Genomic DNA, 24,153 nt, shown 5'->3' with positions numbered 1-24,153 from the left:
ATGTGATGAGGGTAAAGTCTGTTTCAAACTAAAAGGCTAATGCCTCACCTTCTGATCCTTTCGAGGATCCCTTCTTGGACTTCTTCGATGGGTAATTAGTCACATAATGTCCCATCTCAATTGAAGTATGATATGAATTTGATTTGCACCTACAATCCCAAACTTCAAAATTCGAGTTCTCTTTTCTGTATACTGTTCAATGATCTGATAAACTTGGCTCTGATACCATGTAGAAATTTTTCTATAGATTAGCCAGCTCTGATACCATGTAGAAATTCTATGAATTCTCTACAAATATCCCTTTGAGATCTCCAAGTTGGTTACTTGGCTTGCTCGCAGCTTGGTTACTTGGGAACTAAGATAGGTGGGGTAGTTTTAGGACCAGAATTCTTGTATATTTATGTACAAAATCTAACTGTAGAATAACCCGATAATGCAATATAACCAAAGAAAAATACTGTAATCTACCTTTACTATCAATTTTCTTTACGGAAGCTTAAAGATTGAGAAAGTTTGAGCTGAACACATATAACCAGAATAAGAGGAATCAATGCACATGAAACACAGAAAATACTTAGGGGAAAGCCTCAACTAAAAACCCCACTATCTGTATTATCATACAAGGTGGAAATACATCAGAAGTATACAAAGCCTTAGCTCTCATAGCTAGCCAGCTCTCAGTACAATCCTCCTGGATGCTTACAGGAAATCAAAGCTTCTCACAAGCCTTCCTCTCTGCCCTCCAAGCTCCTATTTCCTTGTGCAGTTACCTCTAGGATGATCTCCTTCACCCAATGTAACATTGTTCTCACACACTTCTCTAACACACTGTCAAAACTGTGCAATCCTCCTATTTCCTTTTGCATGCATGAGTTTTTTTTATAGGAAAACATATGCAACTGATAGTACAATGTCCTTGTCTTTAATCTCAACTGGGTCTTTCTCTGACTAGACATGCATGAGTTTCTGAGGAGGAAATCTTTAGCTATCTGGAGTAGACTGGTTGAGTGCATGCATGCATCAACTGACTGATAACTCACAAATTGTTCCTCAAACAGTTTGGAACTAATTCAAGTGGAATTAACTCAGTAATAACTCAATCTTATCTCCATAACTGTTGCATGAAAAATACTTCTAACTTTAATTTCTCCAACTAATTAATCCATAATGAATTAATTAATTATTTCCAAGCAGCTAGTGAGACTAAATTCGAATTTTAATTCAAGGACAAATTAAAATTGGAATATTTTGGATTCTATTTTTATCATTTCTTGTTACTATTTTCAACAATGGCTTCTATCGAGATGTAGGAGATCAAGAAATAGGTGCAGGGATTTTTAATCAGGGATTCATTAGACCGATTTCTTCTCCTTGCGGCTCACCAATCGTGTTAGTGCCCAAGAAAGACGGCACATCGTGAATGTGTGTGGATTACAGGGTGTTGAACAAGATCACGGTGAAGAATCGATACCCTCTCCCTCGCATTAATGAATTGTTAGATCAATTAAAAAATGTTGTTTATTTTACCAAGCTAGATTTACATAGTGGTTACCACCAGGTGAGAATTGCAGAGAAGGACGTCTGGAAAATTGCGTTCAAAACCAAGTAGGGGTTGTTCGAATGGATGGTGACGGCCTTCAAACTGTGTAACGCTCTAGCCACACTCATGAGGGTAATGAATGATTTATTTTATCCATTTCTTGATCATTTTGTTCTCATGTATCTGGACGATATTCTTGTGTACAGTAGGACATGGGAGGAACATATGTGTCACATAAAGAAAGTTCTTGATGTTTTGAAGAAAGAGAAATTATATTTGAAACTGTCAAAGTGTGAATTTGGAAAGACTTCTCTGATTTATTTAGGCCATATTGTCGGTAATGGGAAATTAAGGATAGATCCCTCTAAAGTGGAGGCGATAATGAAGTGGACTAAGCCCACGAATGTCACATAAGTCCGAAGTTTTCTAGGTGCGGTGCAATATTGGAGAAGGTTCATAACAAACTTCTTCATTGTCGCAGCCCCTTTGCACGCCTTGACTAATGTGAAGTAGGACTTTCAGTGGGGAGGAAAGAAATAGAAATCCTTTGATACACTGAAAGAGAAGATTAGCACGACACCGGTGCTTGCCTTACCAAACCTTCAGCATCCTTTTGAAATTGAAACAAATGCCAATGGATATGTCATGGGTGTTGTATTGATGTAGCAAATAAAACATGTTTGTTACCATTCAAAGAGTTTCTCCTAGGCTGTTGTGAATTATCCTACGTATGACCGGGACTTGTATGCCTTGGTCCAGAGTGTAAACAAGTGAAAACACTATCTGATTGGCAAGGAGACCATCTTCCACATGGATCATCATCCCTTGAAGTATCTTCAGTCACAAACCAAGCTTCAACAAGCTCGTAACTTCAAATGGATGGGATTCCTCCAACAGTTTCATTTGGTAATAAAATTTAAGAAGGGTACCAGCAACAAAGTAGCAGATATGCTTTCTCACCCTCCTATTTCTGCATTTGTAGTTTTGCAAAATGTTTCTTTGTCATTAGAAAGTTATGCTGAACAGTATGCTAATGATAATGATTTTAAAGAAATCTATGCAAAACTGACTCGTGGATCGCAGGTGGAAAATTATTACTTGCAAGGAAATCTATTCTACCACCTTGGAAAACTGTGTATACCCATTGATGAAAGGGTTCATGTAATCCGAGAGGCTCATACCTCTCTGGTGTCTGGTCATTTAGGCACTGAGAAAACTTTATGTCGTTTGCAGAGGTTTGTTTTTGGCCTCATATGAAAAACATTCTTACTCAATTTGTAAAGGGTTGTGTATTGTGTTCTGTTTCAAAGCCTTCTAATAGAAAAATTGGGCTCTACACACCATTCCCTATTCCGAGTCGACCATGGGAAAGTGTGTCCATAAACTTTGTAGGAGGTTTACCTATGTCTAGGAAAGGTCACAACTATTTTTATGCCATTGTGAATAGGTTTAGTAAAATGTGTATTTTAATGCCTTGTAAAAAGCAAGTCACTGTTGAGCATACTTTTCATTTCTTTCAGCATGTTTGGGTCCATTTTGGGTTGCACACATCTATTGTGTCAAATCGAAACTCTCGTTTCTTGGGTAGTTTTGGACCAGCTTGTGGAGAATAATGGACACCAAGCTAAAAATAAGTTGTTGGGCATGTAGCCTGATTATGTTATGCTCTTAACCTGCAAGACGATTACCAGAACACCAAATATGCGAAGAAATATACCCAGAACATAGAATAGTGAGAAACAAGAGCAAGTATTTTATTATTCAAAAAGAAATGTTCACTTGCCTCTTCGAGGGGGCAACCTCCAATAGAGCAGAGCTCGATTACAAAATAAGACACGATGCTCCTCGCAGGGAGTCTCTATCCTTTATATATGACTCATACATGCAATACCATGGATCAATACCATGGTTCTTATTAATACCATCTATCTAATACCATGGCCCATTTGCAACTAACTGTGGTCCCGTCATTAATTGCGGGTTAACCACTTACAATTATTAATATGGGCTTTATTGACTCCTTACTTAACTATAACTATGACTCGATCCTACTACATAAATAAGGGGGTTAGGGTGGGACCCTAACATGCCCTCCCCCTTAAGAATAGCAATTTCCTCAAGGTTGAAGCTACGGAAACTGCTGAAGAATAGTGGTTGGTTCCCAGGTTGCATCTTCCGGAGAGGTGTCTTTCCACTTGACGAGGACTTCCCTGATCATGCGGCCACGCAGGTGCCGTTCTCGTGTATCTAGGACCTATTCAGGTTGGAGCCAGATTGACCCTTCTTCATCCAATTTAGGTAGACTGGTTTGAATTCTGCAGTTGTTCCCAATCACTTTCTTGAGGCATGAGACATGGAAAACTGGATGGATTTTTGCAGTGGATGGCAAAGCTAGCTTGTAGGCCACTTCTCCAATGCGTTGAAGTACTTCATATGGTCCGTAGAATTTTGGAGATAGTTTATGAAAACCCTTTTCTTTGAGTGAAGTTTTCTTATATGGCTGCAGCCTCAAAAATACCTGATCCCCTCCTTGAAATTGGCGCTTTGAACGATGCTGATTGACCTTTTGCTTCATGCAGTTTTGATCTTGATGAAGATTCTCTCTAAGATGGGCGAGCATGGTTGTGCGGTTTTGTAGGAGTTGATCCACTGCTTGTACCTTTGAGCACCCCTTCATATAAGAAGTAAGGGAAGGAGGGAGTTGACCATAAACTTCTTCATAGGGAGTCACTTTGGTGGTGGCATGATAGTTGGTGTTATACCACCATTCAGCTAGAGGCAACCATTGTACCCATAGATGTTGCTTTTCTGAAGTGAAACACCTAAGGTAGGTTTCCAGACATTTGTTGACGGCTTCAATTTGACCATCCGTTTGTGGATAATATGAAGTACTGAGTTTTAGTTGGGTGCCTTGTAGCCTGAAGAGTTCCTGCCAAAAATTACTGGTGAAGATCGGGTCATGATCAGACACAATAGAAGTGAGCATGCCATGCAATTTGAAGATCTGATCCATGAAAGATTGAGCGACCAAAGTCGGTGTAAACGGGTGGGGTAGGACGCAGAAATGAGCATACTTAGAAAGTCGGTCCACAACCACCATGATGACTGACTTGTTTCCTAACTTTGGAAGACCTGTAATGAAATCCATAGAAACCTCCATCCATATAGATGCCGAGATGGGCAACGGTTGTAATGTGCCTGGTGCTTTGGCTGTCTCCCCTTTGTGGCATTGACAGACATCGCATTCTGCTACAAAAGTAAGGATGTCCTTTTTCATGCCTATCCAAAAAAATGATCTTCAAGTGCGAGCATATGTCTTCTGAAAGCCTGAATGTCCTGCAATGGGGGATGAGTGCAATTATGCCAAAATGCGGCTTTTGAGGGTGGATGTTGGTGATATTACGACTCTGTCCTTGTAGCGAAGAATCTCATCCTACCACGAGTAGCCCTTGGTGGAATTTGGATCCACCTGCAATTGAGTAATGAGTTGGGAGAGCCAGGGATGTGAAAACCATTCCCTGCGAGCCTCTTTAATCCATTCTAGAATGGGAATGGAAATTGCAAGCAGGGTACTTTCCTCCTCAAATTGGAAAGATAATGCATCTGCTACGCTATTTTCGTGCCTTTTCTTGTAAATGATCTCATAATCATATCCCAGCATTTTGGCGAGCCATTTATTTTGTTGTGGGGAGGATAGGCGTTGCTCCAAAAAATATTTAAGACTGTGATGTTCTGTGCGGATTTGGAAATGTCGCCCCAGTAAGTAAGGTCGCCAAGTATCTACTGCATGTAAGATGCCCATCATTTCCTTCTCATAGGTAGATTGTCCCAGATTCTTCCCACTTAGTTGTTGGCTTGTGAAGGCCAAGGGTCGACCTTCCTGCATTAAGACCACCCCAATACCCGTACCCAAAGCATCACATTCAATGACAAAAGATTTGGTGAAATCAGGTAGTGCTAAGACTGGAGTGGAACACATGGCATTTTTGAGAGCTGTAAATGCCTGTTGTGCATCGTCATTCCAGAAGAATGAATTTTTCTTAAGGAGTTGAGTGAGGGGCTTCGCAATGCGACCATAATTGTGGACAAATTTGCGATAATAGCTTGTGAGACCCAAAAATCCTCTCAGGCTCTTCAAGGTCTTAGGTTGAGGCCAATCCTGCATTGCCTGGATTTTTTTGGGGTCCACCTTGACACCTTCACGCCCCACAATGTGGCCCAAATACTCAACTTCTTCCATGCCAAAAGAACATTTGGACATCTTAACAAATAATTTATGCTTGTGGAGCACTTGCAAGAGCAAATCTACATGCTGAAGATGTGCGGCCCAAGTGCAACTATAGATGAGGATGTCATCGAAGAAGACAAGGACAAATTTCCTGAGATATGGTTTGAGAAGGTGGTTCATAAGGCTCTGAAAAGTAGATTAGGCATTACAAAGACCGAATGGCATGACCAGGAACTCATAATGGCCTTCATGAGTTCTGAAAGTAGTCTTTGGAATGTCGACTTCCTTCATGCGAATTTGGTGGTAGCCTGAGCGAAGATCCAACTTAGTGAAGAATTGAGCCCCATTGAGTTCATCCAGAAAATCATCAACAACCGGGATGGGAAATTTATCTTTGACTGTCAACTTATTGAGGGCCCTGAAGTCTGGACACATCCGCCATTCCCCATCTTTCTTGAGCACCATGACCACCGGTGATGAATAAGGACTAATGCTGGGACGAATGACACCTGCTTCCAAAATTTCCTTGATTATTTTTTCTATTTCATTCTTTTGGGTGAATGGATATCTGTATGGGCGCACATTTGGCGGTTGGGCCCCTGGAACCAAGGTGATGCTATGATGATGTTCCCCTCGCGAGGGTGGAAGCTCATGAGGCTTGTTAAAGACTGGCAGATGGTTATTTAAAATCTGTTGCATCTTCGGATGAATCTGCAAAGAATTGGGTTCGACGGCCTAGATGGCATTAAATTGAGCTATAATTCCATGATGGCCCTTTTTTAGCAAATTTTCCATCCTATGTGAGCTAATGATAGAGGGAGCTCCCACCTGGAGTCCACGGAGGGTATGTGTGGAGTTGTTCTCCTTAAAGCTCATATATAACTCCTGGAAATCCATTGTGATTGGCCAAGAGTGCGAAGCCATTCAGCATCGAGGACAATGTCGCACCCTCCCATGTGTATGGCAAACATGTGTGTCTTCAACTGATAATCCCCCATTTGAAGTTTGACATTTTCACAGCAGTCTTCACATTTCACTATTCCCCCATCCGCAATTTAGACTTGGAAGTTAGAAACGGCTCGTACAAAACAATGCACTGCTTCCGCGACTTTTTGATGAATGAAATTATGTGTACTTCCACTATCAATCAAGACTACTACTGGGCGATGTTTAATAAAACCTCTGATTTTGAGAGTTTGAGGTGAAGAAATCCCTGCCAAAGCATGTAGCGAAATAACTAGTTCATCTGGGAAATTGTCCTTCTAGTTGTCCTCTTCTACCTCCTCTGGTTCCTCAAGTGGTGGGGCTTCCTCCGATGAGCTGTAATCAGTGGCATTAATTTGAAAAAATTTGGGCTCCTTGCATTTATGACCTGGGGAGTATTTTTCATCACAGTAGTAACATAATCCCTGCTTTCTTCTTTCAACCATTTCTGCAGGTGACACCTTTTGAACCTTAAGTGTTTGAGTCATGTTGTGAGCCTGTGGGGGGCGACCCTTGGCGGTGAAATTTGGGCGAATGGACTAGGCTGCTAATGCACGTTCCATGTTACAAGCTACCTTGAAAGCCTCCAACCATGTGGGAGGGTGGTGTAGTCGGACGTGGGCTTGTATGGCCTCTTTAAGACCGCTGATAAAACATTTCGTGTAGAACGCATCTGGGAGATCCCTAGTGTTGAAAGCTAAGGCTTCAAAGGTTGTAACATATTCATCCACTGTTCCAGTCTATCGGAGCTTAGTGAGATGACCCAAAAAAGCATATTCCTGGTCAAAGCGCTTTGTAAGAGCTTTTTTTAAGGTGGCCCAAGTCATAAAACTTCCATTGCAATGTTGATGCCATTCCCACCATTGCCATCTTTCATTGTCCAAGTACATGCTCCCCACCATAAGCTGAGTCTCATTATCTAAGATGTTATTCAGATTGAAATACTGCTCCATTTGTGCTACCCCTGCAACCGAGTGAGAACCATCAAATTTATGCATATCCAGCTTGGGAGGTCGTGGACGAGATTGTTGGCGGGTGCCACAGAGGTGAAGAGAGTGGCTAGACTCACCCTCACTATGTCCATTGCCAATATACGCCTCCTCGCGGGCTTCCTCCTTGCCCTTAGAGAGTGCGTCAGTTAGTTTGTCAAGCTGAACTTGGATGGCTTGCAAGGATTGTTCAAGTTTGTCGATCTTCTAAATGGCCATAGCTTGAGCTCTAGTTTCTACCATGCACCGATCCGATGTACTTGAAATTTGGGACCGCCCAATTTTTTTTTCACTAACAATTGAATGGTACCACCTTACTCAGCTTGTCGTCCTGATTCTTATGGGCTAGAACAGCAATAAGCGCCCCGGAGGGTCTCAGACTACTTTTTTTTTCTTTTCTTTTTTTCTGAAAACTCCTAACAGAGTTTTACTCCTTGCTTAGGAATACTGCAGTCGCCGAATCCTCAAAATGTCAATGCTGCAAAAAGTCAATGACGCCCCGATATAGGAACCCCACACAACTACTCAGATCTGGTGGATCTAAGAGATCTGAATGGCTGATTGGATAGCTCTGATTGGCGAACAAATTGCTGCTGTGGATTTGATGGATCTAATAGATCGGAAAGGCTGGTCTGCTAACTCGGAACTACGAGATTGATGTCTACTGCTGCTGCAAACCCCCTTGCGAGATCTGATCTGGCAGAGATTATGCGTGATCCCAAGATAGAAAAGGGAACTATGGTCTCCAGGAGTGTCAGGTGCTATAGATCGCAATATACATAAGGGTCTAACAGTAGTACTCGACCTAATGTTTTAGGGCTCTAACTAAGGAGGATCAACCGTACCCTCAGCCGTACAACCCGACTACCCTATGATACAGGCGAGTAATCTCTCTGAGTGTTGTTCTCGGTGTACTATAGTAGCAAGACGGACGACGGTTTATCTATGGTGAGGTTTCAAAGGAGCTAGGGGGCTTCTGATATACCCAGAGGGTACTTGGAAGACAGTCCGTGCGTGGTTCTGTCTAGTGCGCTACTACTCGAAGGGGTACCCACAGGGGTTACAAGAAAGTCCAACAAGCGTGACCACCTCTTGTATTTCCTGCGTGCATGCTTCCACAAATCCGCAGGTTTATGCGCTCAACGATAAGTCCCGTGGTTTAAGGACGCTGGAACACGTCTCTAGCCAAAAAAAAAAAAGTCTAAGAAATGGAGATCCCACCTACCCTGGAAAGTGCTTTGATACCATTTTTTATGCTCTTAACCTACAAGACGATTACCAGAACACCAAATATGCGAAGAAATATACCCAGAACATAGAATAGTGAGAAACAAGAGCAAGTATTTTATTATTCATAAAGCAATGTTCACTTGCCTCTTCAAGGGGGCAACCTCCAATAAAGCAGAGCTCGATTACAAAATAAGGCACGATGCTCCTCGCAGGGAGTCTCTATCCTTTATATATGACTGATACATGCAATACCATGGATCAATACCATGGTTCTTATTAATACCATCTATCTAATACCATGGCCCATTTGCAACTAACTGTGGTCCTATCATTAATTGCGGATTGACCACTTACAATTATTAATATGGGCTTTATTGACTCCTTACTCAACTATAACTATGACTCAATCCTACTACATAAATAAGGGGGTTAGGGTGGGACCCTAACAGATTATCTTCTGTATTCAAAGGTTTCAGCCAGATGTATACCCCAGGAAGACTTACAACCCTCCACACAGGGGGTGCGGGGGGGGGCCTTGTCACCCCCGTGGGGGTCCGGGGGGGCTAATCCCCCCTCGCTGGGGGGTCTGGGGGCTAGCGGTCTCCTGGCAGGGGTTTGGGGGCAGTGCCCCTGAAGCTAAAAATAGATGTAAAATTGCCTTTTAAAAGTATAGTAATTTCTAGTCAATCTAGGCCGTTCATTAGGCAGATGATCTGATGGTAGAAGTTATGTTTAATTTAGGGTTTTTTTCCCTAGAAGGCAACCCCTCACTATATGTGAGGGAATTGTATTGCATCTATGGATATCTGTACTCTGAGTGAGGAAGAGAGAGGAGATTGAGAGCGAAGAGGGAGTCACAACGGGTCTGATGTAGGTTGTATCTCTTCAGTTTGCTGGATAATATAACAAAAGAAGGACTGGCTATTTCTCCATGGACGTAGCCCAAACTAGTTGAACCACATATATCTGTGTCTCTCTTGTTTTATGCTTTTTCTGTGTTTATATTTCTGCAATATTTTATGTGTTCCATTACTTTGTAATATATAATTTTCTAACATAAGTACGACATTTCATACACAGACCAATGGACAGATAGAGGTTGTCAAATGTACCGTGGTACACTTATTGCAAGGCTATTGTGGGAAACATCCCAAGTTGTGGGATGAACAACTTCCTTATGTGCAACATGCATACAATTAAGCAACACATTCATCTACATAGAGCTCACCGTTTGAGACATGTTTTGGCTATCTACCCAGAGATCTATTGGACATGGTCTTTGGGAAAAAGGAGGATGGTTGTGGACAAGATGATAGGGAAAAGGTGCAGAAGTTCATTCAGAGGATACAAGTAACTCATTAGGCAGTGCAGGAGCAATTGGAGAAGAGTCAAGCTCAGTATAAAGCTTGACATGATAAGCACCGAGTTTACCATCAGTTTCAAGTTGGGGACAAGGTATGGCTCCATATCAACAAAGATAGGATGAAGGGAGAAGGGAAGAAACTGATACCCATTATATATGGTCCCTTCACCATATTTCCAAAGATTGGATACAATGCTTTTCATCTTGATTTGCCCGCTTATATGCAAATGTACTCCGTGGTAAATGTGGAAAAACTGAAGCTTTATGAACCTCCATTGATTATGGATACCAAGGAGGTTGCACAGATTCCTACAGTGGATGATTTTTCACCTGAATATCAAAATAAGTTGCCCGAAGATATCACACTCAACCAGAGGACTAGATATTCACAATAGGGATATGTGGAGTAGATCTGTGTTAGCTTCAAAGGAATGCATCCAAGAAAAGCTTGATGGATGGAGAAGGAAAAAGTGAGGCAGCAATTTCCTCACTTATCAATTGACTGGAAAGTATTTTGGTGGTCCAAAAGCTCTTAGTAGGGAGGATTGATCCAGGTGGATCTTCAAAAAGTACCAGTGGCATGGTAAAAGGCTCAAAACTAAAATTGGTAGAATCTGGATAAACTTAGCATCAGATCAAAGTGCTCGTCATCCTGATTCCAACGGTGTGAACGACACTCAAATCTGAGTCCAGATGTTATAGACATATTTGGGCACTTCAACCCCAATCACATATGTCGATAAACCAAGGGCTCTTTAACCCCTAAAAGTGTTGTTTCATGCCCTAAAGGATCATGGTCAACTGATTACATCATTTCCCAGAAGTTCCACTTGAAAAACTACTCTGAACTGGCCAAAACTAGACCATACTGACTGCTCCACTGTCAAGGTGTGATGCATACTAGCTCCTACAATAGCCAAGTGCGATGAATACTAAAGAGGCCTTCTGTAGGGTGCGATGAGCGAGAATGGACAAATGGCTGAGATAGTTTGCTAAGTGGATGCTCATGGAATCTTTTAGAAACTTCTCCTATGACACTTGCCTCTCTGAATTCGCCCAGGGATGAGTAAGAGATCAATGAAATCTCCAAGTGGAACCAAGAACTATCAGTGGAATGACACTAATCAAAAACCCAGAGCTGGCTCACACCATTGCAAGACATCTATAAATGGATCCCTCATCTGAGAGATCTAGAGGCTGGAATTTTGTAATTTGTAAGGAAGTGTTGTTGGTTTCTCTTTGAGAAGGAACATTGTATTGTTGGGTGATCTTGCTTTTCATGAGGTGAAGAGGGCTTTGATGCTGGGAGGATGATGCTGGATCAAACAGTTGGATTGTAATCCTCTCTTCTATTATTAATAAAGCTCTTTGAGTTTTCCTCCATACAATCGTGTATTTGTGAATCTTGTTATTTGTGAATGCAATTGTATGTTCAATTTATTTCTGATTCTGCATTGTTTATGATATTATAGATCGAGATGCTTTGATGGTGTTTTGTTACTTTGTCTCTACACGTATTCTCTAAAGCGGAACAAGTAGGAGAGGAGTTGCAAGCTCTATCAAGGGAGAGAGAAATCAAGGAATCAAGCGGAAGATCCAGGTTGGTCCCCTTTGCTTCTCTCTTATCTATCATACATAAAGGAAATCACAAATTGCTTTGATTGTTTGTTTCTAAGATAGCTACCAATCTTAGTGGGACTAGCAGACCGAAAAGACACTAGTTTTTCTGGAAACAAGGACTCCACTAGGGAACAAATAGTTTGTTTGTTTGTATTTGTTGTTTGCTTTATAAACTATAGACGAAGCCTGAAGTTAGCCAGATAGCCTTCAAACTGCTCTTGCTATGCAATTGCAAAGTAGATGAATGTTGCTTCAGTCAATGTCCGGGTTGGTTTATGAACTGAACATATGACTTACAAGCATTCTAAATGCCCTTGTGGTAGCTCAATAACCTCCTAAGATCATACCCCTGTGCTTTTCTCTTGACTGTTCATAATAGCTCAGCCTAAATCACTGAACTTAGCTGCAAATTTGGGCAAAAACCCACCTGAGTTTCACTCCCTGGCCCATCGCACTGTCTGTAACTGGAAACCAGTATGCATCGCACCTCCAGTGTGTAGCAGGTGAGATGCATCCCTGTTTCTAAGAAGCACAGGTGCAATGACTAAGTAATACCATTTCTCTCTTTGAAATTTGGGTTTTTCCTCCTTATTTTCAGCTCTATTCAGTTGTTTTGCTGCTTATGATCAGTATCTCATTGTTGAAGTCTCCTCCCTTTACATTGTTTAGCCTCCATTGATTAGGATTAGTAAATGTTTTTATGTATTTTTCCATCATTTATGATCCCTAGTCAAAAAGTAGCTTAAATCGAACTGTCGTTTTTTGATGCAAAAGTGTTGTAATCGTCATTTTGAGTCAAAAATAAGAGTGTCGTAAAGTCTTCCTCCTCTAGATAGTCGATTTTACTTTTGTCATTGTATTGGATTTGAATTATTAATATTTGAAGTGTCGAAAGCAGTTTTCTATTCAAAATCGGAAAGTGTCGTTTAGTCTTCCTTTCATTTTGAAAAGAAATTGTCGAAATGTCGCTTTGAGGAAAATAGTTCAGATCTATACTTAGTTTTCCTTTTTTGCATTCTCACATTAAGGAAACGAAAAACAAATACATGAATTTGCATTTGCATTTATACTGTGTGCGAAAATGATTTAAGAAAAGTGCATTTAGTGTGTGCTCTTTGCTCTCTGTTGAAAGAATCATAATCTTCTTTCCTTAGTAGCTAGGATTTTCATTACTAAAAGAAAATAAATGATTGTTTATCATTTTAGATTGCATATTTAGGAATTTTACATCTACATCACACAATGAACCTTGAAAGACAAACTTCTAAACAATATCAACACTAAAATAAATCTCAATGAACATAAAAACGCTTTGGAATCTAACGAAACACATCTAGAAGTCTAGGCTAGAGACATGTTCCGGCGTTGTAAAACCTAGTAACTATCGTTTTCATCAAAGGTTGGGTGATTCCTCCTCTTTGATACGACAAGTGCTAGCATGGACTTGTACTCCCCGTACCATCGAGTATATATTGGGGGACCACAATAGGCTGATATCCTTTATCCATAGGAAGCCATGTATGTCGCCCTATCGATCGCACTGCATTGAAAACAACATTCGGGAAGATTGATTGCCGTACATAAGTCCTTGGTAATTTCTCTTTAATTTACCACCAAGGTTTATATTGCAATTTTGTGATTCATTTGGTAATCCCTCTATCTAGATCTCCAAAGTAGTCACTTCATTCCTTTTCGACTCCTTAAAAGAAAAGGTCCATCTGAGCACATGTCACTTCAGGCTCATTAAAAATCGAAGGCGACTAGCGTCATCTTTAGCTTTTTCTCGACTCTTACAAATTGAAAAAGTAGAGTTGTGTCAAAGCGTCATTAAAATTTATTTTCGGAATAACATCCTTATTCCTTCATTGATCTTAGGTTGAGATAATGGATCCCACCAATCAAGGAATCCCTCTTGGGGGGAATCCTAGTCCTTTCTCTTCTTGGGGAGATATTGGTGCTTCGTATATGGCTACATTGTCCCTTCCAGGAATCATAATTGGCCTGCCAGTATGGCTATTCTCAACCTCTGTCGTTCAAAATACCGTGATTTCTCAGTAATCGAATCAGCAACCAGCTGATACTGAAGTTGACCCTTCACCTTCTACTTCATTTGTTTCTCCCTCCCCTTCTTCCTCTTCGCTTGGTGAAAGTAGCGATGCTAGTAACCAGGTGGCTGAGAAGAAGAAGAAAGGGAAGGAGAAAAAGAAGAAGAATTCAGTTAAGCAAGGGGGAAACAATGAATCATCTGGTGAAAATCTACACATTAAATCTCCTAGATATCCTTGTCTATTTGCAAAGGAAACCATTTTCATTGAGATTGTCCTTGCATTTCGTGGATCTTGAGAGAATGGTCTCCCCGTTCACACCGTCTAGTGTCATCAACCTTTGACGATCAGGTTGATAGCACACCATCAACTAGTGAAAATGAAAGTCCTGGACAAGAAAGAAAGGTCAAAACTCCATGTCTATTATGTGAAGGAGACCATCACCTTCCCCATTGTCCTTTTCTAGATGAGGCCAAGAGAATCTTGCATAATCGTCCTGCTTCACCACAGCAACTTCCACCTGGATACAAGAAACTCTTACCAAGTCCATTGCTAGTAGAAAATCCGAATAACATAACTCAATTGTTGGTCAAAACGCCTATTGTTGAGAGTGAACCTTCTAAATCCATACCGATCCAAAGTCAACAAGTCGAGATGGCAGTCGACCCAGTCTTGCCTTCAGAAGGTCCACCTTCAAATGATACAATTTCCAAAGGGAATGAGAACGATACCGTTCAAATTCTTTTTGTTAATACAAAGTCTAATGAACTTGGGGGCAATCCACCTATTCCTTTACAACAGGAGGAAAGTCCCCCAGTTCAAGGGGTTCATTCAACCGTTTATCCGATACCCCCTCCAAGCAATCTAGTCATTTCCTTTGATTGGAATCAACTAGCAAGACCCCGCCTTCCATCTAATGTACCATTCCGAATCATAGTACAAGTTTACAAAATGATCGTGTCTAGCACTATCATAGATGAAGGGGCTTCAGCGAATATCCTTTCCTCAACTTCTTGGAAAGTGCTTGGTTCACCATTGCTTATGCCTATTACTCAAAATTTATCAGCCTTTGACAAAGGAACCAGTCGACCATTAGGGATTCTTCTGAAGTTGTCGATAACTTTGAAAAGGAAAACCATTCACTTGAACGTGATGGTAGTCCAAGGACCATTAGATTACAATCTACTTCTTGGACACGACTATATATATAGCATGGAAGCTATTGTTTCCACATTCTTTCGAGTGATATGTTTCCCGCATGAAGGCAAAATGGTATAGTTTATTGACCATCTTTCATTTCCCGGTTCAAACACAACTTCAAGTCAAACATCAACCCTAAATGGTCTCTTTGCATCAAGAGTGTCTCTTCAACCTTCATTCCATCCACCTGATTGCGGCAAGTAGTCCGATGAATGTAACGAAGCTTAGGGGGCATGCACCCTGGTCCGCTTCGGCAGACAAACCCAGCTGAAAAGATAGATTTCCTTGTAGGTTATGTGATCGGTCTGAAACAGACATTTCCTTGTAGGTTATGTGATTGGTCTAAAACACCATTTCCTTGTAGGTTATGTGATCGGTCTGAAACAGCCATTTCCTTGTAGGTTATGTGATTGGTCTGAAACAGCCATTTCCTCGTAGGTCATGTGATTGGTCTGAAACACCATTCACTTTTGTCCACTATGTGGACAAAGCCAAGGAAGTGTTTTTGTCTAACCACTAACAGAAACAATTCTGCCTAACCGCAGTGACTTCCATATGGTTACTTGGACACTCTCCTTTTCTCGATGCCTGGGGGCATGCAAACCTTTTTATGCAAGCGAAAATCGACCAATTTCATTTTTTAGCTTTTTAGCGTTCTTTTAGCTTTTTAGCTTTTAGTTCAACTTCTTAGGTTAGGTGATTAGTCTGATCCACCATTCACCTTTGTCTGTAGCGCATGGACAAAGCAAAGGAAGTGTTTTGTCTAGAGAGACAAAACTATCCTACCTAACCTCAGTAGTTCCTTAGCTTTTGGTGTAGTTAGCTTTGTAGTTTGGTCATTTCTAGCCTATATAAAAAGGCAACGAGAAATGTTTTTCATGGTACAAGCTTGCTAAAAAAAATGAACCTACCAATGAGAGACATCTTTTAAACGACTGGTATGAGCAATGTTGTCGCAAGGTTCAAGCTCGTTAAAAAGTAAACCTGCTAATGAGCAATGTTTCCAAAGGTTCAAACTCGTTAAAAAATAAACCCGCCACTCAGCATAGTTTCTCCTGATTCAAGCTCGTTAAAAATAAATCCACCTTCAGTAAACAACCTCTATGATTGCCATGATATCAGCCTTTTGAGCCTTGGTTGTGTTCTTCCATCACCTCCATTCTTTTGGTTGATCATACACTTCCACTTGATTGTTTACCCTTTTGAGGAACAGCTGCGACGAGTGGTTCTGTTAGCCACCCTCTTCACACTGCCTTGTTTTGAGAAGTTCCAAACTTACTTGGAACCAGTTTCTACCCGAAAACACCACTCATTCCTAAAAAACAAGTCTCTTTTAAGCTCATTTTAGACTCGTTAAATATGAAAAGATTGCCGAGCTATTGGCCTTTCTAGCTCGTTAAAGTAAGGGGAAGTGCCATCCCTCCTCTACATTTTAATATTTTTGGACCTAAAGGGATCATCCCACAAAAAGATCGAGCACTTGTCTTTTTCGGCTTGTTAAAGCAATCGAAAAGTCATCCCTTTCGTATTATTTTATACTTTTTCAAACTTAAGGGATTATGCTACGAAAAAGGATTGTTGGAGTTTCCTTTTCGTCCCTTTTCAAACTCTCTAAACATGAAAAGGACCGAGTTATCTTTGTCGTTAAACTCGTTAAAACAATAGCAACAAACTTGTCCACCCAGACAAGAACGAGTTTCACTGTCGTTAGGCTCGCTAAAACATAGCGATAGGTTTGTCCGAAGGGAAAATTATAGAACAAGAATATGTTATCCTCCTCAAGCTTGACAAAAATAAAGAGGTACTGGTCAGTAATGACTGGGGAAAAAGGGAATAAAAATTGAAGAATTTTATTGGTAGCAGATCGCTCTTGAACATGACACTTTCACTCCATCACCATGATTGAGTCGGGTTGGTTTATTCCATTCACCGGTCATATCACCATGGGTCCTCCATACCATCCATCTTTTGGGGTTAATGCTACCAATCCATTTCAGTGTCGCCGATATGTTCAAGAGAAGTCATTCAGAGAATTTACCGCCTAGCTAATGCCTCATCCACTGTAATACCTTCACTCTCCATTTTTCATGACCACCATTCCTGAACCTTGTATCATCAGATCGTTTTTACCTCCAAAAATCATTTGCTTCGTTTCATGTCGTAGATATGGGATACATTAAGGCCCTCCTACGATGGGTCACTTCTTGTCGACATCAACTCATTATCCAAGAAGTTGACTTAGAAAGAACCCTTTCAGTACTTTGAAGCTTGCATGCCTCAATGGCAAGTTTCTCACTTCCGGCGACAAGTTTACATCAATGGCCTTCGACAGAAAGATTTTACGTGGTGTTCAACATCGGCTCATATATTCACACCACGTGGATTGTACTGCAGTACCTTGAGGGTCATTAACATTATCGGTGATTCCTCTTGCGCCTATTAACAACTCACATCATTGGTTGGTAATCAAGCGATGTCTTTCCATGTTCGACTTCAGGACATCTTTTCACATGCATCGACTTATACATCGAGCGAAGATTGAACGAGTTTGAAGACCCTGGATCTAGTTTCATCCATCCGGGCTGCGATATATTCGGGAATATAAAGACATCAAATGTACATAGAAGCTACATAGATGGTCATGCAAGCCAAGGACGATGACCCTTCATGTGAAGAATCACCAATCTTCAGCTACAGACGATTATCTATTCTATGTACATAAAAATAAATTTATAAAGCTGAGCATGGGAGTGCCCGCCTCAGCTAGATCATGAAAATAATATGATTATGATGTATTTTATTGTATCTTATACAGGTCACCTTCCAGTTCGAATTCCTCGGATCCTCATGATAAAGCATTTCACCTGACATCAAAAGATTTACGACCTCATGCTTTAGGGGGCAACTGTTATAGAAATATTTGGGCACTTCAACCCCAATCACATATGTCGATAAACCAAGGGCTCTTTAACCCTAAAAGTGTTGTTTCATACCCTAAAGGATCATGGTCAACTAATTACATCATTTCCCAGAAGTTCCACGTGAAAAACTACTCAAAACTGGACCATAATGACTGCTCCACTGTCAAGGTGCGATGCATACTGGCTCCTACACTAGCCATGTGCAATGCATACTGAAGAGGCCTTCTATAGGGTGCGATGAGCGAGAATGGACAAATGGTTGAGACAGTTTGCTAAGTGGATGCTCATGGAATCTTCTAGAAACTTTTCCTATGAAACTTGCCTCTCTGAATTCGCCTAGGGATGAGTAAGAGATCAATGAAATCTCCAAGTGGAACCAAGAAATATCAGTGGAATGAAACTAATCAAAAACCCAGAGCTGACTCACACCCTTGCAAGACATCTATAAATGGATCCCTCATCTGAGAGATCTAGAGGCTAGAATTTTGTAATTTGCAAGGAAGTGTTGTTGGTTTCTCTTTGAGAAGGAACATTATATTGTTGGGTGATCTTGCTTTTCATGAGGTGAAGAGGGATTTGATGCTGGGAGGATGATACTGGATCAGACAGTTGGGTTGTAATCCTCTCTTCTATTATTAATAAAGTTCTTTGAGTTTTCCTCCATACAATCGTGTATTTGTGAATGCAATTGTATGTTCAATGTATTTCTGATTCTGCATTGTTTATGATATTATAGATCGAGACACTTTGATGGTGTTTTGATACTTGGTCTCTACAAGTATTCACTAAAGCGGGACAAGTAGGAGAGGAGTTGCAAGCTCTATCAAGGGAGAGAGAAATCAAGCAAGGAATCAAGCAGAAGATCCAAGTTGGTCCCCTTTGCTTCTCTCTTACCTATCATACATAAAGGAAATCACAAATTGCTTTGATTTTTTGTTTCTGAGATAGCTACCAATCTTAGTGGGACCAGCAGATCGAAAAGACACTAGTTTTCTCAGAAACACCAAATGACAAAGTTAGAGAAAATCAAAGTTTGAGTTTGACTTTTCTAGTTAGTAGGGAGAAGATGACATGGAAAAGTTTCAACGAATGAGGGAGCGCCACGTGGCAGGTTTCCATTGGGCCCCGCATATCACATATTGGTGAAAAGGAGGAGCGGCTTAAGGAGAATCGGCCCATGGCGTTGCCGACTGCGATTCTTATATCGCATATCGCAAGTCAAAGGAGGAAAAACAAAGGATATATCGACCTTGGCGAAGACCTAGTTGCGAAGCGACTTTATCGCATACCGCAAATCGCAGGAACGAGGATGGTGTTACAAAAGGCCCTGGCGAAAAGTGTCGATTGCAATTTCACAATAGGCGCCGATTGCGATATTGTGATGGAAGGTCGGACCTGAAATGTTATATATTGTGATTAATAAACTTGGTGGGTCTGCAGATGTTGCAGAATGCTAGACCCTTATGCTGATGGTTTCATGTTGATTACTATTTCGATGGGGTTACGGAACGTGAAATATTATGTTCTATGGTTAACACTCTTGTCGGGTCCATGGTTATCACATGATTCCTATATCCTTGGCTTGGACTTTCCGTTGATAAGCTGGAAGCGTCGATAAACCCGCCACCAAGATTCATGCACAATTGAAATGGGTAGCCTTGTTGGAAAGGGCTTCACTATTTTGATAAGGTTGTTTCCGTGAATCCTTCCGACCCGATTCCGCCTGCTAACTTGGGTTCTTATTTTAGAACTGCCCTGATTTTGAGGGATGTCGCCATGCTTATATGTACAACTGTTTGTGTTGGGAAAAAGGCAGGGGAGGATTGGCCGAATACATAGATTTTACTGCATACAATAGACCCCAACCCTGGTAGCAGGCCGAAACATTTCCTTGAGTAGTAGGGAGGTTCCGAGAAGGTTGCAGAAGGCTCGATTATTGAAATTGGGAGTTTCGATATGCATTTTTGCACTATTTTTCGCCAGGAGTTTAGTGATTTTCTCTGTTTCCAAATATGCGCTCTCTATTCTCTACCCATCTATTAGCTTGGAGGTATAAGGGTTATAATTTCTTGTTGTTGTACTTTTATCTCTTTTATTCCACTAATACAAAGAAGGCCTCCCCACTATTGAGCAGGGCTTGGAGATGTAGTCCAAACTAGATCAACTCCGTAATCAAATCATTGTGTCATCATTTTTTTGTGTTCTTCTTATTATTTTCCGCTTTGTTTATGTGATTTTATGTTCCATGGTTAATTAAATTTGGTATATGTAATTCCGATGCATCTGTAAGAAAAAGATCTGGGATCAAGAGGACTATGATGTTTTGGGCAGGCCTATAGAAAATTGTTTATTCTTTGCTGGGGAGGCAACCTATAAAGAGCATCTAGATATTGTTGGTGGTGCACTGATGAGTGGTCTTCGAGAAGCTGTCTGAAGCATTGACATTCTAGAAAATAGGGACTCCATGGCAGAGGCTGAGGCTATGGTTGTTGCACAAAGGCAGTCTGATAGTGAAAGAAGTGAAGTGAGGGACATGGTTAAGAGGCTTGATGTGAGAGAGATTTCCAATGTTCTTTGAAAAGGATCTCTTAATGGGGAACAAAATCCTTTGAGAAAATATGCTTTACTTCAAGACATGTTTGGAAATGCAAAGACAACAACTGGGTGTCTATGTTTAGCAAAGAAGATGTTGTAGCTACCTGCTGCTACTATGAAGGCTTTTGCTGGCACAAAAGAAAGGCTTGGCATTCTCAACATATGGATCCTGGTATGCTAAATGCATTTTCCTAAAAAAAATTACAAGTTCATCTAATGGATTTGAAATCAATTATCAAGGATTACCTTGTCATTTCATTTTGCAAGGAGATTGTAATACTATGAGTTTATTTCAAATTTCATCAGTGGCATTCCATTATTTATAGATAAATAAATTGTGTGTCTCTTTAGAATTTGTTATGCATTGATTTTCCTCTAATCAACTCAGAGGGAAGTGTTGGATGGCTATTGTCATGTGGCATTAAATTTCTCTCATTCCCTCTCCATAAATTTCCAATTTTCTAATTGAGTTGATAGTTCATATTAAACTAGCATGGTTTGTGAATTTAGGAACTTTTGATTTATTATCTCTATATTCTTCATGTTAAAAGTGTAATGAAGCCTCATGCACCCTATTATTATAAATTTGTTTTCATTTTGTACTCGGTTACTCTATATTTGAGTACTTCTACATCCTAAACAAGTCAAACTTTAATATAATTGTAATTGTATTTAGTTCTTGATTTGAAAATGACATTAAAGGTGTTGTTGAAAAAATATTAGAAAGAAACATGGGTGAAGAATGCAACTTTATGTTATAGTGGACTAAGGGAATATCTATTTTTTCCTTTTGCATGGGGCAAACAAGATTCCATGGGAAAAGATGGGACACAACTCTTGTGCCACTATGTACGGTTGCTACTGATTGCTTCAACTGATATGATTGCAGTACAACAATCTGGTAAAGACATTGAAACTTCACCACATCTTGTCATTCTTTTTTGATTTTTTTTTCTTATGCTATTGTTTTAATGATATAGTTGATCCTAGATCCCTTGAATGTTTTAAATGAACAAATCAATTTGTTCATGTTCCAACAATGTTTTTTTGATAAATAAAAAAGGAAATTTGCTTCTTGATTTTACAGTTAAGAGGAAAGTTTGTATTTGATTCATTATATATTTGCAAAAGTTGCTAGTCCAGTTCAAAAAAGAAGATACTCAAAGTTCTATGGTATGTTTAGTTAGTAATAAGTCCTCTTTTCTAGTTCACCACGTAATATTTCAATCAAAAGTGTCCAGAGTTCACTTCTATCAGGGAGCCACGAAGAATCCATGGTTGGGAAAGCATAGTTATGTAGTAGAAATACATCAGGTGAGAAAGACTCACACTCTAGAAAATTATTTGACAAGGGAATAAATATTGCTCGAGGGGATAGCATTCAGAGGTTGATACTTGATACTAAGACTTCCTAACCCATCCCAAAGCCCTACTAGAACTGTAAATTATTGAATGCAGATAAAGCAATTCCTAGGAACCATGGGCTTTCTCCTTGATAGAAAGAAAAACAAGATGTGCAACATGGGAAGATAAAAGAACAAAATATTATTTTTTATGGTAATTCCTCTCCAGAGGTTAATATGGAGGATTTCTAAATAAATAAAACGATATCCGTAAGTGCTATACCTATTGAGTAGTGCAACATTAATAGTGAAAATAGTAAAAAAAATGTTTTAAATGTGCAATACAGCTCAAATTTTATCTTCAGACCTTGGTGAAAGGGAAGAGCGAAAGGAAGACTTGGCAGAGGGGACTATTGAGATAGAAAGAAGAAAATACTATGAACCTAGTGAGAACTCAAAAGGTACCAATGAAGGCTTCTCTATCCATTCTCAAGAAAAAATAGTAGCATGGATGAATGTGGGATGAATTTACTGGCAAGCATAGTTGTGACTGAAATCTCAAAAGATGAGAATGCAAATGTTGTAGGCAATTTTGTAACAAATTTCATGAGAACATGAGAGAATTTAGGCCAGGATGGTTTATCAGGTTATGGATCCAAACTCAATTCACCTCAGAGTGATGATGTAGTAGGTCAAAATGTGTTGAATATGAAGAAAGAAAAGAATGATCACTATTCCATGGATCATCGAGATGCTTCTAGAACCAACTTGGATACATTTCAAAATGTGGAATTTACTGGTAAAAAGGAGGATGCTTTGAATTCCTCTATGAGGGCTTTGGAAACTGGAAATGTTGCTATGGTAGGGGATGGTATAAAGGGCCTTATTGAAGACATAATACAAGAGCACTCATGTTCAAACAGGGGTGGGGAACAACCAAGGGATGAGTTATGTTATGATGTTGAAGAACTGTACATCAGAGGAAAAGATGGATTGGATTCAGACTGTGAAAAACAATCTGAACTAGAGAGAAGAGACGAACAAGAGGGACTTGGTGGACACCAAATACAGGATGCAGTTAATTTACAACAAGAAAAGGTACATGTCAGGGGAATTAGTGTACAAGGAGACAACCAAGGAAGTAGTGAACACTGCTTGGAAAAGGAAAAAGAGGTTGGAAATGAAAACCAAGAAAATCCAAGTGAAGGATATGTTCCATGCACAGGGGCCTCCAATTCTGATGTTAGGGAGCCAAATAATTGTCATTCAGGCCTTTTTGACAATGATTTTGTGCAAATTACACATCAAGTGGAAAACAAGGTTGGCAAAATAAGAGGGCCATGACAAGTAATCTGGCTATAATAAGTTGCTTGATAAAGATGTAGAGGATATAATTTTGTCTTATGAAAAAAATAAAAGTACTAATGTCCTTGATGCAAAGGAACATCATTCTAACTATGTACTTGAACATGAAGACCAAGGGAAGGGTGAACACAAAGGTAATGAACATCTTCCTGTTGCCAGGAGCATCACATATAAGGATGATAGTCAGGAAACTCTAATTGAAAAAAGAGAGTGCATGGAACCAAAGTAAAATGTGGCATATGGAGAAGTAGAAAATAAAGGAATCGGTGTGACTACTAGTTATGACAAGAAACATGTTGCTACAGAGATGGGATCTTGTAATATTCTTGATATTTGTGACATTGAAAGGAAATTTCAAATAAAACATAATGAGCTTTCAAAGGTATCTTCTAATATTTGTTATGATGGTCCACAAAGCATTACAATTGTATCTTCAACATTTGTAGAACATCAAGAATTATATTTCAAAACAACAGTACAAAGTGCATGGTGAGATGAACTACATTCTTCTGACCAAATTATGGAAACTTACCATCCCTCTACGAAAGTATGATGGAAGCAATCATCAGAAATACATGATTTTGACATAAATTAACCTATTGAACTGGATGAAGTAGTTCATTATGATGCAACACTATCCACATCAACATCTCGTTTATTAGTTGTGCCTTACACAAGTGCTTTTGTTCCCCTTACTGTATCGTGCACTGGCTTAGCAACACCAATTGTA

At 40.0% G+C, this 24,153-nt stretch overlaps 1 pseudogene; it reads left to right on the top strand.

The window, feature by feature from the left end:
• The window catches only part of LOC149172328 (lysine-specific histone demethylase 1 homolog 3-like), a 72,007-nt pseudogene extending 48,605 nt beyond the window's left edge, over positions 1-23,402 (top strand).
• The last annotated feature ends 751 nt before the right edge of the window (positions 23,403-24,153 follow it).

This window comes from Pinus tabuliformis, chromosome 4_2 (genome assembly GCF_031772625.1).
Source record: "Pinus tabuliformis cultivar Carrire ecotype Pingquan chromosome 4_2, CPIR1, whole genome shotgun sequence".
Taxonomy (NCBI): Eukaryota; Viridiplantae; Streptophyta; class Pinopsida; order Pinales; family Pinaceae; genus Pinus; species Pinus tabuliformis.
Note: the sequence above shows the minus strand (reverse complement) of the source record. Positions and strands in the feature narration are given on the sequence as shown.